A 13,820-nucleotide genomic window follows, 5' to 3' on the forward strand; every position below is an offset into this window, starting at 1 on the left:
AATATAATTGATTTTACTACTTCTTTTAACCTTCATAGTAGCTTTATAAGTGATTGATCTCCTACCTTTACCATGTTTGCTTTTATGCATGACATTTATTCCTTTTATAATTTTTTCTAGTTATACCCTTTTCTTTTAATTTAAAGAATTCTCTTTAGTCCCAGTAGCTCAGTTGGTCATTTGACTTGAGGGATAAACACCATTAGTTTTCCTGCTTCATAGATTAAATGTTTGATTGTCTGCTCTACTGCTGAGGTATCTCACGGGAGGTCCAGGAGAAATAAAACATGGGACAAATAAATAGTAGAATCTTCATTGTACTCCTGGATTACATGGGTTGTGAAGAAAGCTTCAGGGTGCAAGCCAACAAAACAAGGAATCTGTGTTCTGCAGTGTGCCTCATGACATGAGGAAAAATAATGTGACCTATGGTACTTAACCTTATATGTTCCAGATGGCAACATGAGAAGGACTTCTTGTGACTTTAAACATATAATATGGAGAAGGACCACAGTCCAAAGGAGGGAGCTTATCTGCCTCTGGGGGTGCTTCCTGGAGAGAAAGAGCTTAAGAATATTATCTGTCTGGGGGTTCCTGAGTAGCTCAGTTGGTTAAGCATCTGACTTCAGCTCAGATCATGATCTTGTGGTCTGTGAGTCGAGCCCTACAGCAGGCTCTGTCCCTCTCCCTCTGCCCCTCCCTTGCTCATGCTCTGTCTCTGTCTCCCTAAAAATTAAATAAATTTAAAAAAAATTATTATAAGAATATTTTGTATTATAGATGTTCAGCTGGGTTTTTAATGTTTTCAGTTAAAAAATTGTTTTTCAAGTATGCAAAGATGCAAAAAAAAACCCCTAAAACCAAACATAATGATTATGTGTATACTTACCTCTCAACTGAAAAAATAAAATAAAGCATTATCAGTACAAGTTAAAAAAAAAAGAAAAAAATTCTCTTTAACATTTTTATAAGGCTGTTTCAGTGGTGATTAATTCCTTTAACACTTGTTTATTTGAGAAACTCTTTATCTTTCCTAATTTGAATGATAATCTTGCTGGATAGAGTATTCTTCGTTGTAGGTTCTTTTCTTTCAGCACTTTGAATATATTAAGCCACTCCCTTCTGGCCTGCACAGTTTCTGCTAAAAAATCAGGTTATAGCCTTATGGGGTTTCCTTTGTATGTAACTAGTTGTTTTTCTCTTGCTACTTTTACAATTCTTTCTTTATCTTTAATCTTTGCCATTTTAATTATTATGTGTTTTGATATGGATTTCTTTGAGTTCATCTTGTTTGGCATTCTCTGTGCTCCCTGGCAACCCCCAACCCCCCCTCCAGCTAGAGAAGTCTTCAGCTATTATTTCTTCCCTTTTCTCTTCTCCTTCTGAGACCTCTATAATGTGAATGTTATTATTCTCAATGATGCTACAGATTTCTCTCAAACCCTTCTCATCTTTTATTATTTTTCTTTTTGCTGCTCAGCTTTCTTGCTTTCCATTATCCTCTCTTCCACATCATTGATCTGTTCTGCATCCTCTACCCTGCTTTTGAATCCCTCTAGTGTTTTTTCTTTTAAATTTTTTAACATTTATTCATTTTTTTTTTGAGAGACTGTGAGTAGGGGAGGGGCAGAGAGAGAGGGAGATGCAGAATCCGAAGCAGCTCCAGGCTCTGAGCTGTCAGTACAGAGCCGGATGCAGGGCTCAAACTCACAGACTGAGAGATCATGACCTGAGCTGAAGTCGACACTTAACTGAATGAGCCACCCACACGCCCCTCTAGTGTATTTTTCTTTGCAGTTATTGACTTCTTCAGTTCTGACTAGTTCTATTTTTCTTTTTAATTTTCTGTCTCCTTGTTGAAGTTCTCATCGAGTTCATCCAGTCTTAAATCCAGTGTGTATCTCTATGACCATTACTGTGAATTTTATATCATGCATATGTATCTCCATTTCATTTAGCTCTTTTACTGTTGATTTTGTCTTGTTCTTTCATTTAGGACATATTTGTCTCCTTGGTTTATCTAACTCTCTGTTTGTTTTATGTATTAGGTACGTAAGCTACATTTCCTGGTCTTTAAAGTAGTGGTCTTATGTAGAAGAGGTCTTGTGGAACCCTATAGTGCAACACCTGCCAGTCACCAGAACTGGATGTCCCCTGTGTGGGCTCTTTACACCCTCCTGTTGTATCTAAGCCATGATTGTTTTTAGCCCAGCTTGCTTCAGTGACCTGCTTTGCCTGCTGTAGGTGCATCGGGCATCGTTTGCTCTCTGTATTGTTGAATGGTTTGGTGAAAGCTGCTACAGGCTCATTGGTAGGTGAGGTTAACAGTCAGCATAGCCATCTGTAGTTAGCCTTTCTGTCATAGCTGCATGCCCACAGAAAGACCGGGCTTGTTCCTTGCACAGCCAGCTGAAAGGCTTGGCTGCAGGAACTGGGTGCATTGGTGTGTGTAGTTATCCCCTCTGCCTCCTCAGTGAGGGTGTCACTTTGGAGTGGCACTGATCCTGGCTGAGACTTCCTGCTGGGTGTGGTGGGGTAGGAGCTGCTTTGAAGGAATACTTCTGAGGCAAGTGGTTTGGATGGGGTGGGGCCACAGGGGAAAAATGGAACAGGGCACGAGGTGCTAGCAAGGTAGATGAAGAATGTTGGCACTGGCTCCTGCAAAGGTCTGGCTATCCAGGCTTGGGCAGAGGAAGAAAAATGGTGTCCACTAGCACTTTTATTCCTGTAGAAATCTGTAGGTCCTTGCCCCTCTGGCATAAATTCTAATACTAGTCAGTAAATGTCCTTTATGTATACCCCAGGTGCTGCTTTTGTGCTTTGTCTTGGGCTGAGTTATTTAGTATGCTGGGTATTAAGGTCAGAAACTTGGTTTCCTATTTCCTTCCAGCTCTCCTGGAGTTAAGCCAGGAGAGTTTTATAATATATAAAATTTATATAAATTTTAAATTATATATAGAGAGAGTGCATGAGTTGGGGAGAGGGGCAGAGGGAGAGAGAGAGAGAATCTGAGCATGGAGCCTGACACGGGGCTTGATCCTCTGACTCTGGTACCACATTCTGAGCCAAAATCAAGAGGACACTCAACCGACTGAGCCACGTAGGTGCCCCCAGCCCACTAAGTTTTAAATCTCTGAATTAAGCCCTGCTGGTTTTCAAAACCAGACATTATGGTGGCTCGTCTTCCCAGTGCAGTTCCCCAGTACTGGGAGTGCCTAGTGTGGAGTCTGATCCCTTTGCTTCTCTTTGCTTGTGTTGTCCCTCCCATTTGTGGTTGGTCACTCAGGGGGTCTGTTTCCAAACAGTATCTCTGCCTCTCCTACCCTTTTTGATGTGGCATTTTCTCTGCAACCAGCGATGGTAGGTCTGCTCTGCCAGTCTGCAAGTAATTTTCAGAGTTAGTTGCATAGTGCTAGCTGTTACCTTGGTGTATCTTTGGGACATGGTAAACTCAGGATCCTTCTCCTTTGCCATCTTTCCTTCTTCCATATCTAGTAACATTTAAAAAGGATTATACCTATGAACAACTGGGATTTATCTCAATACAAGGCTGATTAATATTTGAAAATCAATATACTATACTATATTAACAGAATAAAGACAAAACTCCATGATCATGTTAATAAATACAGAAAGAGCATTTGACAAAATCCAGCACCCTTTTATAAAAACACTCTACAAACCAAGAATAATAAGGAACATCCTCAACCTGATAATATTTATAAATAACCCACAGTTAACATTATACTTCATGGTAAAAGGCTATGGATGCTTTCCAGTAACAAGACAAAGATGTCCACTCCTGCTACTTCTATTCAACACTTGACTATTTTTGTTCTAGCCAGGTCAATTAGACAAGAAAAAGATATAAAAGACATCTAGATTGAAATGGAAGATGTAAAACTGTCCTTATTTGCAAATGACATGATCTTGTACATAGATAACAAATCCATTAAAAATCTTTTAGAATATGTTCAGCATGGTTGCAGACACAAGATCATTACACAAAAATTAATTGCATTTCTATACCCTAGAAATGTCTATAACTGAAAGCAAAATTAAGAAAACAATTCCATTTACAATAACATCAGAAAGAATAATTAGTAAATTTAACAAAAGAAGTGTAAAACTTGTACACTAAAACTATGAAACATTGGTAAAAGAAAGTAAAGAAGACCAAAATAAATTCAAAGTAATAATGGATTCGAAGATAATATTGGCAAGTTGGTAATACTCCCCAATCATCTAAAGATTCAACACAATCTCTATCAAAATCTGTGCTTCTGTTTTTATAGAAATTAACAAGCTGATGCTAAAATTCATATGGAAATATAATAGACTAAGAATAGCCAAAACAATACTGAAAAAGGAGAACAATTTAATTTTTCTAGGAACATACTCCTAATTTCAAAACTTACTATAAAGCAACAGTGATCAAGATGGTGTGGGTGCTGGTGTAAGGATAGACATACAGATCCATGAAATAGGATTGAGAGGTTTTTTTTAATGTTTATTTATTTAGTTTTGAGAGAGACAGAGCAAGCGGGGGAGAGGCAGAGAGAGGGCATCCCAAGCAGGCTCCACACTGTCAGTGCAGCCCAATGTGGGGCTTCATCTCATGACAGAGAGATCATGATCTGAGCTGATATCAAGAGTCAGATGCTTAGCCGACTGAGCCACCCAGGCGCCCCTAAGATTGACAGTTTCTTTTATAAATTTCATTATGGTCAGTTGATTTTTAACAAGTGTATCAGGACATTCACTAAGGAAAGAAGTATTTTCAACAAATGATGCTGAGACAGCTGGATATGTAAAGGAATGAAGTTGGACCTCCTATCTCATACTGTATGTAAAAATTAAGTCAAAATGGTTCACAGACCTAATGTAGAGCTAATACTATAAAACTCTTAGAAGAAAAAAACATAGATGTAAATCTCTGTGATCTTGGGTTAGGCAAAGTTTTCTGAGATACGATGCCAAAAGCACAAGTAAGAGATGAAAAATTAGATATATTAGAATTTATTAAATTATAAATTTTGTGCTTCAAAGGACACTATTAAGGAAGTAAAAAAACAACCCACAGAATGGGAGAAATACTTTCAACTCCTATATCTGCTAGAGGACTTGTAATTAGTTTAAATAACTCTTACAACTCAATAATAATGTAAAAAAAAACTATTTAAAAATGGGCAAAGGGTCTGAAGAGACATTTCTCCAAAGAAGAGATAAAAATGGCCAATAAGCACATGAGAAAATACTCAATATCATTAGTCATTAGGGAAATGCAAAACAAACTACAATGAGATACTTCATACCTACTAGGACAGTTAGAATCAAAAAGTCAGATGACCAATGTTGGGGAGGACTGGTAGAAACTGGAATGCTGGTGGAAACATACAATGGTGCAGCTGCTTTGAAAAACAGTTTGACAATTCTCCTAAATGTCACACATGGAGTTACCATATAGCCTGGCAAACATGAAAACTTATGTTCACACAAACACCTCATACATGAACATTCATGGCAGCATATTTATCAGAAAATGGAAAAAATCCATTTATCTACTGATGATAAATGTAATATGGTATATTCATACAATGGAATGTTATGGGGCAATGCAAAGGAATAAAATACTAATACATGTCATAATATTGATGAACCTTAAAAATATGACACTAAGTGAAAATCAGTCACAAAAGACTATATACTGTGTGATTTCATTTATCTGAACATTTCATATCTGGGTATTGTGGAATGTCCAGAATAGGTAAATTTGTCAAGACAGAAAGTAGATTAGGGATTGCCTGAGGATGGGGAGTAGTAGGGAGAAGGTGTGACTACTAATGGGTATGAAATGTCTTTTTTGGTGTGATGGAAATATTCTCTAGTTGATAGTGGTGATGGTTTCACAATTCTGGATATAGTAAAACCACTGAATTGTTCACTTTTTTAAAAGGGTGAATTTTGTGGTGTGTGAATTATACCTCAAAAAACTATCCTGTGAGAAAAAGATGCATGTATTATTCATTCAGAACATATTTGAGTATCTCCTGATTGTCAGGCATCTTAATAACCCCACTGTGTGACTCACCTAGAATCTTACTCTTGGTTTGTGATTTTGGGCCAAAATCAGCATGAAAATCACTTGGTTATCTTTTTAAAAAATGGAAATTTCCCAGTGTCCATACCCAGAGATTCAGCCTTAATATAACAGAGATGGGATTTGAGAATGTATGTTTATAACAAGTGCCCTTAAGTATCTCTGATGCAGCTACTTGGGGGGACCACATTTAAAAACAGTGCTCTGGGGGCTTCTGGGTGGCTCAGTCAGTTAAGTGTCCAACTTTTGATTTAGGCTCAGGTCATGATCTCACTGCTTGTGAGATTGAGCCCCAGGTGGGGCTCAATGCTGACAGTATGGAGTCTGCTTGGGATCCTCTCTCACTTGTTCTCTGCCCCTCACCTGCTCACACACATGCACAGGTGCGCTCTCTCTCTCAAAATAAATGAATAAACTTAAAAAATAAAAATAAAAACAGTGATATGGGAGAATAAAGTCTCAGTTTTACCAGCTACATTTTTATTTCCTTCTTCTCTTCTTAAAGCGACATTTTCTCCTCCTCCTCCTTCTCCTTCTCCTTCTCCTCCTCCTCCTCCTTCTTCTTCTTCTTCTTCTTCTTCTTCTTCTTCTTCTTCTTCTTCTTTAAAGTTTATTTATTTTGAGAGAGAGACAGAGAGAGAGACAGAGAGAGAGACAGAGAGAGAGAGAATGAGCAGGGGAGGGGCAGAGAGACAGAGAGAAGGAGAGAGAGAGAGAATCCAAAGCAGGATCTGTGCTGTCAGTGTGAAGCCTGATGCGGGGGAAAGGAACTTTACTTTCTGAACTGAATGTGTATAGATTAAAATAAAAACATTTTATTTTTAAAGTTTATTTATTTATTTTGAGAGAGAGAGAGTCACACAGGGCTCATCCCACGAACCTAGAGATCATGACCTGAGTGGAAATCAGTAGTCCAAAGCTCAACCAACTGAGTCACCTAGGTGCCCTGAAAACATTTTATTTTTTTCATGTTTCTCAGTGCCTTTGATCAGGTCTTTTTTCAAAATTAGCTGTCCATAATGGTTTGACATTTACGGAGTAAACATTTATGCAGCAGGCTTCGCTTCTTCCGTGGTGGGTTGCTTTTCTGCAGGCTTCTTCTCAGCTGCTGGTTTCTTCGTAGCTGCAGCCTTTTTCCCACCAAAGGTTCTTCTGCTTCTTCACACCAACAGCCTTCTTTCTTTTCTTCCCACAGGCTTCTTGCCTAGATACCCCTTCTCATCTGATTTGGCCTCTAAGCCTACTGCTGCCTTATCCATCTGGAGTTTATGATTCCTGGCCTGGTGAAGAATGGTTGTTCCAGCACATGGTCTTTGCATATGGATTTATGTTCAGCATGATACTCGGGTTATTCAGTGGATTCTTTTTTAGGACTCTGTGATGACTCTTCTTGGATGGTGCTCAGAGGGTTCTTTGGATCTCTGGGCTTTTTCAGGATTCTGCTAAGGTCTGTATTAAGCATCTTGTGCATGGGAAGGTTATAGTCACTCTTGAGAGAGGCAGCCTTATGCCAAGTGCCATACAGATCGTCTAACTGCAGAAAGCACTTTCAGTACAAATGGAGAAACATCCCACATGCCCACGAGGAACAAGTTTCAAAATGTTCAGTTTACTTACATTAAGTAGATTAATTCCAGGGATGTTTCTGCAGGCCTTGATGGTACTTTTGTCCTCATTATAGATAATGCAGGATCCCCTGCATTGGATACAACAATTTTTTTTTTTTTTTTTTTTTTTTTTTTACATTTTGCCCTTGCCATTTCTCATGTACAGAGAGGCATAGACCTTTTTGATCTCATTCTTGGCTTTAAGTGTCTTAAGAAGCAAAACAGCCTCCTTGGTCTTCTTGTAGCCTTCAACGTTATCTTCAACTACCAGAGGAAGTTCAGGAACTTCCTCAATACGATGATCTTTAAGACATGAGCAGTGATGATAAGGCTGAGGAGGCAGCCAAGGCAGAGCAGATTACGTATTGCTTGTGTTGTGTTCACTCTGTGGTGCCAGTGGTTGGTACAAACATGTGGCCCCCATGACACATATTTCTAGAAGCACCCTGGCCAGAAGAGTGAGTCCCACCACCTCAAACTCTGGGAATTCAAGCCACTGCCCTGCTAGTACCCCAAGATTCAGCACTGGTTTGATGACTGGCTAATTCACTGACAGCATAGTACTATCTGTTGTTTTTGTGCAAGTTGGTGTGAACAAAGTTCACAATATCAGGTCAAATGGGAGCCTTGAACCCAGCAGGCAAAGTATTTTTTGCTCAATGACTGCCCCTTTTTTAGAGTACATGGATATCAGTGGATAAGCATATGTAATGGCGGGGACAGGAGAGAGCCCTGCTCTTCTCAACCCTACAGCTCCCACTGGAAAAAAAAGAAAACAAAACATTTTAGAATATTTATTATTATATTTCTGGAGAAATAGTCTATTTCTTAGTTCTCAATGGATTGAAGAAATCACAATAGATGATACTGACAGATTAGAATGTATAAAAATAAACAATGAAAATGGTAAAAAATGGTAGCTGATGAGAAAAACTTACCTGAGTGTAGGAGACAGTGGATTAATAGTTATAACAAAGTGATTATTCAAATTTATAAGAAAATTATTAAGATTCCAGTAGATGAATGCAGAAATAAATATGTAAAAAATTTAAAAAATAAAAGAATGCAAATTAACTTCTGGATTATATTTTTATGCTTAATAAAGCAGCAAATTATTAAAATGGTTAGGTCCTATGGTTGTGGTTAAATTGGTGTGGGTTTCCATTTAGGAAAGCAGTGTGAAGTTAGTATAAAGTAGTTTGATCATGTCTCATGAGCCATAAAAATATTTATCTCCTTTGATTCCAGTGATATCAGTCATAAAAATTTGTCTTAGAAACACGATTTAACAGAAACAAAAATGTGAATTTTTAGATATTCAGTTGGAAATTGAATAAATGTGAAACAAGTAAATTGTTTGATAATTCATTGTATGTCAATATAATAGACTGTTACACAAGCATGAATTATAAAGACATGCATTATGCTCATACATAAGGGAAACAATACCTAAAAAGGTGTTTGTGCTACAAATAACAGTGGTGGAATGTTTTTAAAAATCCTTAATTTTTTCAACATTTTATTATGGAGATTTCCCAACATACAACAAAGTTAAAAGAATTTTACAGTGAATATCCATATATCACCACTTAAATGCTGCCACTAACATGTCGTTATACTTTATCATATAGTTATAATACTGTAATATTTTTATATTTATTTTTCATTAAAAATTTAAAATTCCCCCTGTTATGCATATTTTTGATTAACAGAGACATAACTTCTAAGTTTCCATTAAAAGATTTAGAACAGTTTCTTGTAAGTTTGTAAACTGGCCACCAGGTGTAGCTCTGGACCCATACATCCTGGGATAAGCATCTTCAAGGAACGTTTTAGAAAGGTAACTTCCAAATGCAATCAGACTTGTTTTGTTCATTCAGTAAGGGTACAGTAAATCTCTTTTTCATTAAGATCTAAAGTAATTTAGGTTACATATTTATTTTATTGTTCATAAAGTCTTTGCCACAATTTCTTTTACCTGGAACTTGACTTTCTAACTCCACAGCATCCAGGTCAAAAGTTTTGGGTTATGTTATTTGAAATGATTATTTTAAGAAGGTTAAAATTAGTTATGGAAATGCAAATGTTCATATTTTTTTGTACAATGAAAACTCATCTGAACTATAATTTTTCTTTAGTGTGATTTATGTCCTTATCTCTTTAAACATAAACTCTGTAAGGTTTGGAACTATGTCTAGCACAATGACAGGCATGCAGTGAATATTTGTTGAATAGGTACGCAAAAAGAATAATTTGAAACATTTTTCTGAAGGCTGTTTTGAAGGAATTGGAAAATCTATTCTTTAAGAAGTATGATTGTTCCTTTTTATTTTCTTTTAATAAAGGAGAGAATGATTAATTTTAAATATTCTTCATAGTTTAAAAATAGCTCCCAGATAAAAATATTTTTCTGCTTTTAATTGTAAAAAAGAACATTGTCATTTTTAAAGGAAAATAGAGCCTAACTATGTTGAAATCCATTTTAAACAAAAATACTGTCTCTTCTTTTCTTCCCCTTAAAGGAATCCTCAATTTCTCTCTATGTTAGATGCCATCGACTATCAATTTGTTTCTACACACCAGAGGATAAAATCATGGAGGCAAGAACCTAATGGTATGGTCAAATAAACTCTCAACTGGAATAACCAGGGGGAAGGATTTTCCAATTTAAAGTCTCCCCCCCCGCCCCTTTTTTAAAGGAGAGAATATTTGATAAGCTGTCTATGAAACAGTAGTTTTTTTTTTCTCATAAAATAAAGCTATTCAGAATAAAAGGTGTTGGGAGAATTTTAGTGTAAGTAGAGATGTCTTTCTCAAGGAATTTAATATCATGTTTTAGAATTTTTTATAGTAAGATGGAAAGATTCATCATGAATAAACATTATAGTTGTTTTGGGGCACTTGGGTGGCTTAGTCGGTTGAGTGTCCTACTTTGGCTCAGGTCATGATCTTGTGCTTCATGAGGTCGAGTCCTGCACTGGGCTGTGTTGACAGATCAGAGCCTGGAGTCTGCCTGGAATTCTGTGTCTCCCTCTTTCTCTGCCCCTCCCCTGCTCACCCTCTGTCTGTTTCAAAAATAAATAAACATTAAAAAAAACAACAACAACCCAAAACATTATAGTTGTTTTCAGAAGGATTTTTGTTGTATAGAAAAAAGAAATATTCTAAGAAATAGGACCACAAAATTACTTAGCTCAAGAATTAAATTACTGGCAAACTTTATGTTTTGTCACTGTATTCTGCTTTTACATGTATTCTTTTAATTATACTTGACAAAGAAGAGTCATTTCATATATAGCCTGAAGGGCTGGAACTTTGAGGGTCTTTACTGTTCTTCATTTCCTTGAAAAGTAAGTAATGTCTATATTGCATACCTGTCTTGCATACCTTCTCTCCCTTCCTTTGTCTTTTCTCTCCTCTTTCCCCTCTTTTCTAACTCACGCTTTTTTTTTAAACCATTACTAGTTTGTTTAGAGAAAGGTTAGTTACCGCTGAAAGAATTTTACAACAGATATTTGGGGAATATAAAATACTTGTTAAACAAAGTTATACTAGGTACAGATTTAGGTCATTATCACCATGTTCTTTATAACTGCCCCCAAATATACAGATTAATATTTTAACATTTATTTGCTTCTACTTGAATATCTTGATTCATTTTTATCTAACATCAGCTCCACTTATGATAATCAGCAGATAACTTCAAATTACAATTCCTATTGGAAAGTGTATATGAAAAATGCATGCATAATTTTGATCATGATTATTGTACTCGCCTGAGTCATGGGTTGCATCATCTTCTGCAATCTGATTTATGATTCAGAAACTTTTATTTCCACTATATATTTTCAATCCCTACATAAGCATCAGTCATAGCAGATAAATATGCGATTACAATTTGCTTTAGTAGAAAAATCTGGATAATTTCTTCTGGGCTATTGTAAGAATTTTCAGCTTTTTCTTTAAATAATAAACTTTATGCCCTGCTAAATGACAATTTTTTTTCTGTTTCATAATTCTTAGAGGTTATTTTAAATTTTATTTTTTACTAGTTAATGAACTTGACAAAATCATTTTATTTTGCAAGTTGGGAAGGCGTGTGGTTTGTTCTCATGTGAATTTAGCACTTTCACAGTAACAATCAGAGCCAGAGTAGCCATAGAAGACTTTGATGTTCTAGGGGAAGGAAACTTTCCCCTTCTTTTCTTCTAGGCTCTTTGGCTGGACTAATATTACATTGAAATAAGACAGATTGACTAAAAAACAAATTTAATTTTGTATGTATGGGAGCCTGACACAGGCATTAGAGGGTCAAAGATAGTATATATGCCATCTTAGGCTAAAGAGAAAAGGGTAGGCATCTGGGCTCAAAGGGAAGGAAGACAATTCATAGGAAGACGAGAAGAGCAAATGTTTGCCATGTTATGCAGTTAAGTCTTTCTGATTAAAAATTATCTCTGGTAATTGCTCTCTTCCTGATACAAGTCCCATATCTAAAATTTTTTAGGTAGTTAAGGGGGAGGTAAAAAGCTCTTCTTGAGTCTGAGAGATGCCTTGATTGCCTTCCAGTCAAATAATCCATATGCCAAAGTGGCACATTCTAGGGTGGCTTGTCCTGAACCCCATCAATATTATTAAGTAAACCTTCAGACCCTGAGAGAACAATTGATTTTAAAATATACGTTGGTTGTTAGTTTAATTTCCTTGCTTTCAATTTTCACCTCCTTTTTGTGTTTAAAAATTGGTGAATATGGAAATGTTATTTTGTTTCATAATTAAAGGCTATGTACAATTATCACAATACCCAAGATGAGGTGGGTGCTAGGCATTATGTCTACATTATCTCATGGAATCTTTACCATAACCCTATAAAGTACAAGTAGTGTTGCAGGATTTTTACCGCAATACCCAGGATTCGTTGGCTTGTTGCTTCAAAGAATAAAGAAATGAACAAAACTGAGTAGCAGGCAAAAGTTTATTAGAGTATAAGATCAGAAAGGAAGAATAGTATGAAAGTACTCTTTACAAAGAAGGGGCATTGGAAAGTGAATACCCGCAACTATAGGCAAGGGTCTTTGTTTTATACGGTTTTGGTCAGCCCCCTCTTCCCTTCCCCCTTATTCCTTCTCAGGTTCTACCCTCATTGGCTGGATAACTCTAGGTGCTGTGTTGTCCATTTCTTATTGGCTCATTTCCATTGTGTGAGGGGTAGTCTATGACCATACCATTCCTTGTGGGTCATATGTTTTATGGTCTACTTATTTTTAGTCAGGTTTTTTGTCAAATTCCTGAGGGAAAACTGAGGGGGAGTTGGTGGTGTCTGTTACATTCTTAAGAGGAACCTTATGCCTGAGGGGGTTTGCTGTGGTCAGACACTCCCAGCATTGTTCCAAAATATGTGTTTTTCCCTACCCAAGGACCTCAGGTTCTAATCTTTCCCTACTGAATCCTATCTTTTCCTACCATAGTAGTAGTATTCTTTTACAGAGGATGAAGGAAAATGAGGCACAGAGGCTAGGTTCTTAGCAAGGATCACATTTATCATCGTTGAAATTATGTGTGGGGAACCAGGGTAGATACTGAAGACACTAAGAGGTATGAGTCTTTATTCTAGAAAATCTTCAGTATGGGTTATTGAGACAAGGCATATCTGAAAAAAAGAGAGAGAGAGAGAGAGAGAGAGAGAGAGAGAGAGAGATAGAGAGATAAGACCTTTCATTTTTTAGCAAGTGCCATAAATCTTACAGTAATATCTCCTGGGAGAAGTGAGTCAATTTTGGGGTTGGAAAAATTATCTGAGACTATTCTAGAGACCAAAGTGAAGTGCAACTCTACTATTTTTTCATGAATCTATTTATTGCCCTTATATTCTTAAGAGTTAAAATGTATTTCCCCGTATTATTTTTTTGAAATGAGATGGAAGGATAATTTCTTTTCTTTTCTTTTCTTTCTTTTTTTTTTAATTTTTAACATTTATTTATTATTGAGAGAGCATGAACAGGGGAGGGGCAGAGAGTGGAGAGTGTTAAAGTCCTCATATGAGTGAAGTCATATGATTTTTGTCTTTCTCTGACTAATTTCACTTAGCATAATACCCTCCAGTTCTATCCACA

At 36.6% G+C, this 13,820-nt stretch overlaps 1 pseudogene; it reads right to left on the reverse strand.

The window, feature by feature from the left end:
* Positions 1-7,146: 7,146 nt before the first annotated feature.
* LOC125153757 (60S ribosomal protein L4-like) lies at positions 7,147-13,252 on the reverse strand (annotated as a pseudogene).
* Positions 13,253-13,820: the final 568 nt, after the last annotated feature.

This window comes from Prionailurus viverrinus, chromosome A2, assembly GCF_022837055.1.
Source record: "Prionailurus viverrinus isolate Anna chromosome A2, UM_Priviv_1.0, whole genome shotgun sequence".
Classification (NCBI taxonomy): Eukaryota; Metazoa; Chordata; class Mammalia; order Carnivora; family Felidae; genus Prionailurus; species Prionailurus viverrinus.